The sequence below is a fragment of the Sminthopsis crassicaudata genome, chromosome 3, assembly GCF_048593235.1.
Source record: "Sminthopsis crassicaudata isolate SCR6 chromosome 3, ASM4859323v1, whole genome shotgun sequence".
Classification (NCBI taxonomy): domain Eukaryota; kingdom Metazoa; phylum Chordata; class Mammalia; order Dasyuromorphia; family Dasyuridae; genus Sminthopsis; species Sminthopsis crassicaudata.
The window spans coordinates 532,524,644-532,538,319 of NC_133619.1; positions in this window are offsets into that span (position 1 = coordinate 532,524,644).

Consider the following 13,676-nt stretch of genomic DNA (forward strand, 5'->3'; position numbering starts at 1 on the left):
CTTAGAAAAGTGCAAAGAGGGAGAGAAGTACAGGCCATATTCAGAGAACTGACTAAATGTGTTTGGCAGGAACAAGAAAACATGAAAGAAACTAAGATGATATAAGAGTGGGAATCTCAATGGAATTCACATATTTCTACAGTACTACTAATTGGGCCAACCAAGATAGAAGGTTGGTATCACATGTGTGGTTGACTTTGGAGTGATGTTATGAGAATTTAATTTGAAAAAAAATTCCTATAATTTAAAAAAATAAAGCATTTTTAATATTATGTTAGTAATATATTGATTTTTTTTTTGAAAACCAAATTAAATACTGCAGGTTGCTTTTCCATTGAAAAAGCACCAAAATGATTTGTAGATGAAATATTGCAACATTTGTCTGATTGCTTTTCAATTCTCATTCATTTGATTCTGATGTTGCTTTGTTCAGCTGTTAGATGAAGTTAGCACTCTGTTTCTTGTATTAACAATTCTTATCATTAGAGAATTGTTTCTTGTTATTATTACTTTTTCACTATCTCTGCTGACTGAATTAAACGTCTTGCAGAGTTTCCTGCATTTGAATGGACTCTAATTGTCATTAACATATAGTTAGATAGCCTTGTCAACAGATGGAAATGGGGGAGGGAGTGTAGAGGTTTCCCAAATAATAAAGTAAATATCCAGGACCACATACATAGAGTAGCCCATCTTTACTATTATTCCCCAAGACACATTCCCCATTTTAGCCTGTCCTTGGTTAAGTGATTTAATGAAGCAAGAACTTTAGATATAAAATGAGAAATTAGACTATATGCCCTCTAAGATATCTATAAATCTATATGCAAGATCCTTTACCTACGATCTTATACAACAAAAACTATTTGTGGACTTTCTTAGATTACAGTGTGAGAAAATTATTGTTAATAACCAATGATTTGGGAAGATTCAGATTTCTCTTTTTTTGTTTATCCTTATTTCAGGACTTCAGTCTCTAAAAGTTAAGCTAACCTCTTCTATCCAGACCCCATTCAAGTGGGGCAGCATTGTATTCTACTAGGTTTTGTTGGGAAATTTATTTAAATAGATTGAAATAGATTGGGGGGTAACTGATATGATCAAAGTTCAGGACAAGTCTTTTATTATCATATTAATTATCTCATTAACTTAACTAATCACATTTGATTGCCCTCAGGAACATTAATCTTCCAAAAGAACCATGAGTTCTACCATGATGATGGTCATTGGTCTAAGAGAGAGATTGTCAAGTGATCATTCTTTTATTAAAATTCTATTATTAATAAAATGATTAAATTACCCAGATGTTATGTCTCAAATCTTTTCAAACACCACAGTTATTCTTTTTGTCTTACTATATTTACTCATATATTTCACCAGGACTACATCAAAGTGACTTAAGTTGTTTGTTTGTTTGTTTGTTTGTTTGTTTTTTCTTTCCCTTAGGACCCAGAGTAAATCAGAGTAAATTTCCAATTTTATAGCTAACATTTTCTACAACCAGGTGAAAGACAACATCTTTGTAATCTCATAATCATTGTTAGTTCTTTTAGCTATAGAGAATCTAGAGTAGTGGTTTCCAAATGGTTTTAATTATACACCCCTATCAGTAATGTTTTCTCCTAATGGGCATACTGGATATGTGTACTGGATGGGTGGTGGATTGAGTTTGTTCCTAAAAGCATCCTGCACAGTTGATGCAGGGAGTACTGAGAAGTGTTTATATTACTAGACACATGCACATATACACAAATCAACCCATTTCACAAGGAGGTAAGTGTGAAACTTGCACTGTAGCAGGAAAAGTACGCATGGAGGAATGTCTAGTTGTAATGGGCGAAGTGCAGATGCTGTTGGTTAAATAGTAACCCTATGGTTGGTTACTGCAGGGAAGCTGAGAGATGACTCATATTGTGTACCCTCTAATTGCTTAATCACATGCCCCTTTAACATAAAGCTTTCCTTATTTAAAAGCACCAACATCCTCTGGAGAAAAACAAAAGAGAAGAGTAGCCACCTTGGGACTATACCATCCATATACACACTACCTCGCAATAAGCCCCTGTTTCCATTTTGGAGACCACTGATGTACTGAATCCATTCTTTTAATAGCAGGGATTTACAGTCCTACTTTTTGTGATTCCTACCATTTCTTAATTCCACTTTACCAAAGACCCTTCTTTCTGGCCTCCATTAGATTTCTTTAGACTCCCAGTGGCAAAAGGTATACTCTTCTGTTTCTTTCTAGTGGATGTTGGTGCTTTTCAATAAGGCAAGCTCTAAAGTCTGACTAGCTCCATTCTATAAGGTCTGTCAGAGATTCTTTCCATCTTGCAATTGTCTGAATAGATGGCCTAGCAGTCATCATTAAATTGCCTAATACATACTAAACCTAAATGTTTTTAGATATTATTATGACTAACCATCTCCATCATTCATTTATTTTCTTTCTGATGCATATTCAGACAAGTATGTGCATATATTCAAATTCATCAACTGGGGAAAGTTGATGTTATATGTTTTTCTGTTACACTTGATTCTTAGGCTCCCAATCCCCTTGTGGAATTAATTGTTACTTAGTTAATTTAGGCCAGTTCAAAAACACATGTTTAAAATGTGCTTTGTGTTAACCTCTGTCCTAGTTTTAGAAATACAAGCATAAAAATTCATTCAAAGAGTTTACATTCTACTCTCTAAATCTGTGCTTATAAGAAATAGTGGCAGGCTGATTTCAGAAAGTCCTAGAGAGACTTATATGAACTGATGTTAAGTAAAGTGAGTAGAACCAAGAAAACATTGCAGACAGCTACAATAAAATTATGTGATGATCAGCTGTGATGAACTTGACTCTTTTCAACAATGTGGTGATTCAGGCCAGTTTCAATAGACTTAGGATAGAGAGAAACATCTGCATCCAGAGAGAGGACTATAGGAACTGAATGTGGATTATAACATCATTTTTACCATTTTTTTCTTGTTGTTATTGTTTGATTGCTTGTTTGTTTTTTCTTTCTCACTTTTTTCCTTTTAATTTGATTTTTTGTGCAGCATGATAAATGTGGAAATATGAATATAATAATTATACATGTTTACTATGTAATATGTTTAATTGTACATTGTAAATGTTTTAACATATTGTATTACCTGCTGTCTAGGGAGAAGGGAGGGAGGAAGGATAGAGGGAGAAAAATTTGGAATACAAGGTTTTTCAAGGGTGAATATTGAAATTTATCTTTGCATGTATTTTGAAAAATAAAGTTATCGTCATTAAAAAAATAAATCTAGTCCCTCATACTGTTTCAATTTGCATTAAAAATATAAATCTCTGACCATTTACTATATTTGTAAGAAACAAAGCATTCTTTAAAACACCCTGAACTAGTTGCTCTGCTGTCAATCACAACTGTCAGCAAATAAAAGGAAAAAGATTGCAATCTTTGTTAATTATGAAAAAAGAGATGACCTAGACAAGATTTCTAAAGTAGCCATTGCCACTCCAGTCACTTTCAACATTATCCAGATTTATGAGAAGAAGTAGGTGTAATGGATTTAAGAATCAAAGATCCAAGGTGAATCCTAGCTCTGGTTGCTATTTTTGTGACTGTAAATTTTCATCAAAATTTGATTTGTTTAGTAGGAAGCATTTTGGTGAAGGGAGGTAGAATAAAGGATTGCAAAAATATTCCTTAATCTAAACAAGACTCTAAAGTCAAAATGAAAACTGCTTTCTTTTGTTTGGTTATTCTTCATATTTTTCAGTTTAGTCCAACCCCATTTAAAAATTTCCTGCAACTTTTCTCAATTTAATTGTAAACTGAAGGGATTGAGCTGTATTTATAATTCATTCCAAGTCTCAATCTAAAGATCAGCTGAACTTTAGTAGCCAAAGAAGGAAAAGGAGTTTGTGAAGATATCAGTTCTTTTAAATAGATTTGCTAATGTCTTTGATTATCAAGTCAAAGCATTTATAGAATGGCTACTTGTATATATATTTTGCTGCCACAGCCTATAAGGATTGAAATGTAATGCCAGAGAAACTGAGCAAGACAGAGAATAGAGACTATTTAATACAGAATTTATTAAATGGAGAGATTTACTGAGACCAAAGGATCCGTGGTTGGTCCCAGGGCTGAACAAGACTATCCTCTCAAAGAATCCAGCACTGAATATTGGATACAGGATTTTTTATAGGTTAACAAGAACAATGACATAAGGGGGGAGGTACCTGGATGGGGATGACCTAATGGGGGGAGGCACCTAGGATAACATGATGGAGGGAGGTATTGGAGAGGCTCCTGATATTCTAATGATGTCTAAAATGGATACAGACTTTTATCCTATCAAACATTAAGAGGAAATAAATATAGCCTAAGGTCATTAAAAGGGAATGGTTATAATTGAGTCAGAGTAACAGAATAGGACAATTAAGGAAACTGGGTCAGGACATTAAAAGAGAACTGTGGCACAACAGAAACAGCAATGAAACATAAAGAAAATTAGAAAAATTACAGTAAGCATGGACAAGCTTGAGATTTCTAGCTAAAGAAACTAGAGAAGTTCCATTAATGGAGAGAAATTCCTCTGTGAACATTCATAATTCTGTCATCAAAACAACAGAAACTTATCTGAGAGAAGGTAAGAGTTCCCACAAACTTAGCTAAATGTTATTGTTAATCCTCAAATGCCTATTGTCATTTAAAAAAATACATATCATTTTAAAATCTGGACTTCCCCTCACCCCCGGTTTTCTCTATGTAAATATAACTAGAATATTTTCAAAATTTGATTTGATTAGTAGGAGGCATTTTGAGAAGTAGAATAAAGGATTGCAATAGTATTTCTTAATCTGAACAAAAGTCTAAAGTAAAAATGAAAACTTTTTTTTTTGTTTGGTTATTCAGTTTAGTCCAACCCCAATTAAAATTTTCCAGACAAAGATACTGGAGTATCCTTTTCCAGATCATTTTATAATTGATGAACTAAGATGAATAGGGTTAAGTGACTTGTCCAAGTTCACTTAGCTAGTAAATGCCTGAGGCCATATTTGAACTCTCAAAGAAAACTCTTCCAAACAGCACTTTATTGTGCCATATAGCTGTAGCAATAAACCATTTTAGAAATTTTAATCAATCAGTGTTGGCAGTTGGGGTTGCTTTTCTTTGTCTCACTGTAAGATTTTAAGCATGGCTACATTTATACCCTGTTCACCAAGTTCACCCTGAGATATATTATATTGGACAGATTTCCCCCAGAAATTTTGGAAGGAAGCAGTTTCCATTCTCATCTCTCCTTCACCCCTACCCACCAGCTTCAGAGACACATATAGCCAAAGGAGAATTGTAATTGTGTTGCTCTTTCCAAAGGATGAATTGTCAATGAAAGTCTAATCTTCTTTATCCATTTGTTCCTAGACTAGTTCAAGATCAGTTTTAAATGAATGCATCCTAACATCTCCAGTATTATCAAGATAAGTTTCAGTCCTTAAAAAAATCTATTGGTTTTCGTACCTAGTAAAAACAAAATTCATTATCTTTGAATATTTATAAACCTGAAGGGAAACTGGAATAGAATTAAAACAACCCATCAAAGTTACACTTAAAACATTTTTCTGGAGCTTAAACATAGTATTTCCTTCATGAGATGCCTGTGAATGAGGTACTTAGGGTAAAATTAGGAGAAATTAACAAATGTTTTAAAATAGGGGGCCAAATTCTAAAGCCTTAAACCTATTAACCTGGGTGGGGGGCAGCAGAAAGTATTCCTTGGGTGGAAGAAGTAACATTAAGAGATCAAGCCTTTTACCTAGGAAAATGATTAAAGGTTCTCAGGCCTCATTGACTGCACAGTAGGAATGAAACAGGGTATTCAAAATTAGACTACTGCCTTTCTGATAACACTAACTGCAGGCACCACTAAAAGTGATTCAATTAACAAAGTCTTGATTCCCCTTCAACAAGTTTAATGCCTGAAATCGAATTCTAGAGTGACAGAGGCAATAAAAAGTCAGGGTGAGATGTTCTTCCAGCCTAAGACAACTTAAATAAATAAGATTTATGACATGGGGGTGGAGTCTGGCCTAGACCCCATTTTTGTGAAACACCAGTGCTGGAAATAGCCAATAGTGATAGAAGCAGTAGCAGCTTTAGGAGTTCTCATGCCAAAGGTTGTCAAGGGACCTGGAAAATGGTCAGAAAAAGTTTGGAGAGGACTCTTATGCTAATACTAAATGGAGGACCAGATGATATTTGGCACATGCACTGCCAATACACATTTTTGAGCTGTATTTCAAAGGTATAGAGCAGTATTTTCAGTTAAGAAGAAACAGTTCTATGAAACAGATTTGCTCTTGGTTATAATGCATTATATATATATATTTTTTTATTCATTTTTCCAAATTATCCCCTCCCTCCCTCCCCCCCATGACAGGTAATCCCATATGGTTATAATGCATTATAAACCCAGAGGAACAATAATACTTCCATTCCAGAGGGAGCAGAGTTCCTTAGGTGCTTTTATTTAATAATATCATTTCTGTTCCCAAGGCATAAGGGAACCTAAAGAACTGTATCAGTTTCAGTGTGAAGAAAAACAAGGGCTCTAAAAATAATATTGATTGTTATCACGAAGAATCATGGACTTTTTCTGTTCGAGGAACAGAGATCAAGAGGATCAGTGACTATACCTCTCCCCAGAACACACTTCCTTGGAATTACTGAAACCACACAAATCCCTAGAACTACCTACACAAAAAAGCAGTATGAAAAAGTCTGAAACTTGAGATAGTTACTCTCACCCCAACCCCATGCTGCAGAACTTAGACCAACTTTAATATAAAGTTCAAGATCAAGAAATGGGGTGGGGGATGGGAGAGAAATAGCAAGCAAATTAAAAGAGTCTGACCATAAAAGTTACTCTGGTAATGGTTACAAGGAATATCAAGACACTATCTCAGAAAAAGATAATAAAGTCAAAAGAACTATAAGCAAAGCCTAAAAAGGGGGAAAGGCATAACTGGGCACAAGCAAAACAAGAATTCCTGGAAGAGTTAAAAAATATCTCCTAGGAATAGAGGGATTTGCAATTGAATTCTATCCAACATTTATGGGAAAAAATAATCTCAATACTATATAAATTCTTCAATCATAGGTAAAGAAAGAGTTCTACAAAATTTGTTTTATGACATAAATATGGTTTTGTTGACTGATTTCCTTAATGATTAGCAATGCAAAAATTTTAAATGAAAACTTAGCAAGAAGAGTACAGTAATATGTCATAAAGATCATATATTATGATCAGGGCAAAATTTGTACTAGTGAGGCAGAATTGTGAGAAATACTAAAAAATTGAGTTTATACAGTGTTACAAGCTTTGAGGTAGTATGGGATAGTGGGTATCAATGACCAAGAAGTTTTCAGAATGTGAGAGGTTAAGGAAGGTTAGGATTCACAGATCAATTAAGTGATCAATAAAAGCTTTGAGCAAATAAGGAACTGCGAGGCTAGGAAGGTACAGGTGGATTCAGCCTATCAGAAAGACTCTTGTGGTTTTGAGAAAACCACAAACTTAAGATAATGGCCTTCAGCACAAACTAATTGGGGTAAATGATTTGACTTCACCAAATCACTACTCAATTAGCCTGTTTAATAGGCTAATTGAATATTAAACAACACACCCTGAAGGAGGAGTTTTCTGACATTTTTGAACATGGAATGTATGATGGGGGAAGGGAGCATATTTTACACATACTAAGGGGAAACATGTAATGGACTTATCAGAAAGACTGTAATCAGGATAAAACAGACCAATCCCTTCTCTAGGGACTATGCCACACTAGCAAGTATTAAGGTTCCCCCACTTTTGTACAAGGTGCTCCCTCTTCCCGAAGAGGAGTGGAGCCTGCTTTTGGCCAGAAACTAATATTAAGATGATTCTTTAAGATTTTTCTTTAATAAATTTTCCTTGATATTTGATTTTAAGTGTGAAGATTATTTCTAACAGAACTGATTCAAGATTAGGAAAACTATCAGCATAATAGGCCAAAGCAATCATAAGAACAACAACAATGATGATTATATCAATAGATGACACCTTTTCCTATTAAAACATTAGAAAAGATGTGAATAAGTGGAGCCATTCTTAAAATGATAAAAAAAAAAACTCTATCTAAAACAAATAGGAAGCATAATCTACAGTAGTGGTAAACTTGAACTCTTCCCAATAAGATTAAGAGTGAAGAAAGGATGTACTTATCACCAGTATTATTCAATTTTGTACTAAAAATAATAGCTATAGTAATAATACAAGAAAAAAATAAATTGCAAGAATAAAAAGACAATTAGAAAACAAAACTATCATTTTAAAAAATGATATGGTACACTCAAGGAAGGATAGAAAATCAACTAAAAACTAGTTGAAGTAACAACTTTAGCAAAATTGTTGTAGAAAATAAAAGAACTCTATAAGTATCATCACTATTTCTATAATTATCAACAAATCCAGCAAAAAGATATGGAAAGAGAAATTCCTGTCTAAACAGTTGGAAAAAAACATTAGTTGTTCATGAATACAATAAACCAATTTAATAAAAATAAAAATTCTTCCTAAATTAATTTTCTTAATCAATGCCATACAAATCACACCAACAAAGAATTCTTTTAAAGAGCTAAAAAATTGCCAAAAATCATCTGTAAAACAAAAGTTCAACACATTAAGGGAATCAATTTTTTATTAAAAAATGTTAAAGAAGATGGCCTATCATAGTAGTATAGAAGGACAGAACTTTGGAGAAGTATACTTGAAATAAAGTGTTAACTCAGTGGAATTGATGAGATGATGGTTCTCTAGTATACATATAGTTATTACTTAGCGTGGTGATGTAATCATTCTCTAGTTCACACATAATCAGTATGCTGAAATGATGCAATTGTAATAGGGTTTTTAAGGACTGAGAAGGATTGGAAATGAGACATTCCATTTTTGACCATCCTTCTGGTGGCTCTCTTGCCTCCTGCACTCCTCCATTAACATCAAGACTGGGTCAGAATAAAGACTATAGACTCTATTCCCGACTATTCTCATAGTATCTATTCTGCTGAGACCAAGACCTGTTCAAAGAACCTCCAGAAAGCTAGCCTGAACGTTACATACTAGATTTCAAATTATATTATAAATCAATAATCTTAAAATTTTGATACTGGTTACAAAATAGAATGGTGGATTAGAGGATAGATCAAGTACACAATTCATAGTAATAAATTACCATATTAATCTAGAGTTTGTTATTTAGGGTTAAGAACTCACCATCTGATAAAAATTACTGGGACAACTGAAAGCATTTTGACAAAAATGAGGTATAGGGGCCAACATCTCACACTGAATGCCAAGATAAAGTCAAATTAGATAAATGATTTAGACATAATAGGTGATATTATAAGTAAATTATGGGAGCATGGGAAAAATGTGCCTGTAAGATCTATGAATAAGGAAAGAATGTACGACCAAACAAAAGATGGAGATAATCAACAGAAGTAAAATGGATAATTCTGATAACATGAAATTAAAAAGCTTTTGTAGAAATAAAACAAATATAATTGATATTAGAAGGAAAACAGGAAACTGGAAAGCAATTTACAACAAGTTTGTATTATAAAGGTCTCATCTCACATATAGAGGGAAATAACCCAAATTTAAAATAAATAAATAAACAAATAACCATTCCTCAGTTGATAAATGGTCAAAGGATACGAATAGGAAATTTTCAGAAGGAGATTTCAAAACTATCAATAGTCACATGAAAAAGAAACATCTCTTATCTTATAGGAAAGTGGGAAGGGAAAGGGGAAAAGGGAAGGGGTAAGCTATAGAGAAGGGAAAAAAGAAATAATAAGGGAAAATTATAAGGAAGGGGGAGGGTTTCTAAAGGGGGAGGACTGATTAAGGCAAGTAGTACTCATAAGTAAAAAAGAGTTCTTTTATCATTTACTACTGATAAAAGAAATGCAAATTAAAACAACTCTAAGACACCATGTAATTCCTGTCAGACTGACTAACGTGACAGAAAAGGAAAATGACAAATCCAGAAGGGAATGTAGAAAAAGTGGGCATTGTGGATGGAGCTGAGAACTTGTCCAATCATGCTGGAAAACAATTTGTAACTATGCCTAAAGGAGAATAAAGCTATGCATACCTTTTCACTTAGTAATATCACTACTAGTTCTACATTCCAAAGAAATCAAAGAAAAGGGGAAAGGACCTGTCTGTACAAAAAATATTTATTGTAGCTCTTTTCATGATAGTATAGAATTGTATTCCAAGAGAAATGGCTAAACAAATTGTGGTATATACTTAGAATACAATTTTGCTTAAGAAATGATAAGCAGGATGGTTCATAAAAATCTGGGAAGAATTATCTCAACTCATACAAAATAAAGTGAGCAGAACCAAGAGAACATACACAATAATAGCAATATTTTAAGGGAAATCAACTGTGAAAGTATCAGTTATTCTGATCAAAACAAAAATCCCAAGACAATTCAAAAGGACCCATGATGAAAAATACAGTCCGCCTAGAAAGAGAAAACTGGTAGACTTTGAATGTAAATTGAAGTATATTTTTCAAGTTTTCTTTATTTTTGTTATTTTATTCTATTTGTGTTTCCTTCCACAACATAGCTAATATGGAAATGTGTTTTGCATAACTTTATGCATAAAAATATATTAGCAAAGTCTTTGAAAGTACTATCCTACCTTATACTCAGCTGGAACCAGATACTTGGGTGTAACTGGAGTGGGAGAAGGAGGTGCCAGAAAAAGAAGAATTTAGTATATGGTAATCTTCTATCTATTTTGAATTCAACTTAAATAGCTCAAAATTAGATAGATGGTAAAAACGTCATTGGGAAAGACATAAATGGATGCTTTAAGTTTGGAGATGACCTTCAGACTGAAAGGACTAGATAAGGCCATTGGCTAGAAAGTAAGATTTATTTTTACTAACTAACCAAGCAGTAGAATTTTCATCTCATAATTTTTTTTTTATTTTGTTTGTGGTAACTTTAAAATATCTTGGTGTCCATGTTTATCCCCTTTTAGATAATGGACATTTAGGGACTGGCTTGAAAATCTCATTTAATTCTTGCATAGTTTTAAAATGCCCATCCCTTCCTATCCTTCTTGATGGATTTTTAGAAGCCTGAGTGTCTGTCATGTAAGTACTAGTGGGAAAAGAAAAGAACAAAGAGGTAATGATTTCTTTTTAACCTCTTAGAGGCCCCTATTATCAGTCTCCTAAGGCTCCTATTGTCTATAAATGTGTTTTGTCTCCTAAACAGCTTGTGTGACAGACCCAGAAGACAGGTCATACCTTCCTAATGAAATTTCTCCTGTAATTTCCCCCTCTTTCATTTTGAAACAGACTACTTCCCACCAGCCCAGGTGAGTACTACATTTTTATTCTCAGACAAAATGATATTCTGATACAAATACTCAAAATATAATATATAATCAAAACATTTTAACCAAAATATTATTTAAAAATATAAAGTAGATATACATTTGCTTTCTATGAAGAAATATTATAGAACATAAACATTCTATTATTGAATTTGGAAATCCTAGTAATCAGAAAATAAAAATTGTCTATAAGCCATTTGACATAATATTCAAGCCCCTTAGATATATTTATTCACTTGATATGCTCAACTATTACTTCATTTATTTTCTTTTCCTTCTCTAATTTAACCTCTTCCTTTACAAATGCTAGTAGATAAGATTTGTGCTACCACAGAGAACAGTGGAATATGCAGTAGCAAAGTTGAAAGAAACTTAGTTCATTAGTGGAAGCTGCAGTGGCTGACAATTGGGGAAATGGAAAAGTACTACATCTGAAATTTCTTAATGTTGCTATTTCTGAGTGTTGCTATGGGGGCAGTAATGGGGGATGTCTAAGTGGTGTAGTGACTAAAGCATTTGCTCTGGAATCAGGAAGAGGAGTTCAAATCCTGTCTCAGACACTTATCAGTTGTATGAATGTACAATTCACTTAACTTACATTTGTCTCAGTTTTCTCATATATAAAATGGAAATGACACACACAAGAATTATGATTACTACCTGGTAAAAGTAAGCACAGTATATCAAGGGGGGAAAAAGACCATTCAATGAAATAGAAGAATTTAAAGCTTTCATAAAGAGAAGACAATAATTGAACAAAAATTTTGATCTTCAATATTAAGACCCTAGAGAATACTAAAAAGGGAAAAAGAAAAAAGAAAATATGAGAAATTCAATAATGTTGAATTATTTACATCCCTACATGGAGAGATGATATTTGTAATTCTTAAAAAATTGTGCCACTAATAGTATAGCTGGAAGATTATATATAGACAGAGAGTACAGGTATAAAGTAAATCTGAGGGAATAATATAAAAAATAACCAAGGGATGAGAAAGAATCAAAGAAAACATATTAAAATTGAGGGAAAAAAGGAAGGATGATGAATATTGTGTGAATCTTACTCTCATCAGATTTGGCCTAAAGAAGGAATATTAGATAGATTTTGTTTCACCAAGAAACATCTCTTATCTTATAGGAAAGTGGGAAGGGAAAGGGGAAAAGGGAAGGGGTAAGCTAAAGAGAAGGGAAAAAAGAAATAATAAGGGAAAATTATAAGGAAGGGGGAGGGTTTCTAAAGGGGGAGGACTGATTAAGGCAAGTAGTACTCATAAGTAAAATACTAGGAAGGAAGGAAAGGGGAAAAGGAAAAAGTAAAGTATAATTTGGGGTTAATAAGATGGCAGGAAATACAAAAGTAGTAATTTTAAACTGTAAATATGAATGGGGTAAAGTCTCCCATAAAGCATAAGCTGATAACAGACTGGAATCTGTTACAGCCAGAATCAACATTGAGATGATTCAATCCAGTTCCACTTCTGCAGTGTTGAAGAGAGCCATTTACACCCAGAGAGAGAGAATCATAGGAAACAGTGTGTAGAATACAACATAGCATTCTCACTCTCTCTGTTGTTATTTCCTTGCATTTTATTTTCTTTCTCATTTTTTCTTTTTCTTCCTTCTTGATCTGATTTCTCTTGTGCAACAAGATAACTGTATACACACACACACATATATTGGATCTAACATGTATTTCAATATATTTAACATGTATCAGACTACTTGCCAGCTAGGGGAGAGGGGGAGGGAAAGGAAGGGAAAATGTGCAACAAAAAGTTATGCATTGGTAAGTGTTGGAAAAATTACATAGGCATATGCTTTGTAAATAAAAAGCTTTAATAATAAAAACAAACTAAAGAAAAAAAAAGAATTAAATCCCCAGCAGCCACTAACAGGTTGCTCCTATAATAAGTACCAATTTGCCTTGAGTCATATAGCCAGCATATGTTATGGGTGAGAATTGAACCAGGGTCTTTCTATTTCAGAGGTCATTTCTGCTATTACATGACCTCTAATTAATATTTATTATTAGAGTATCTAGAATATACAAATTTAAGGGAAAAGACTATTCAATCTCCTACATATATGGCAAGTCTTCAATGTCATAGTTAAACATGTACAATTCTTCTATATTGATTTCCACAATTATCAGTCTACACAAGAGAAAATCTGATCAGAAAGGAAAAAAAAAATGAGAAAACACAAAAAGCAAACAAACAGCAAAA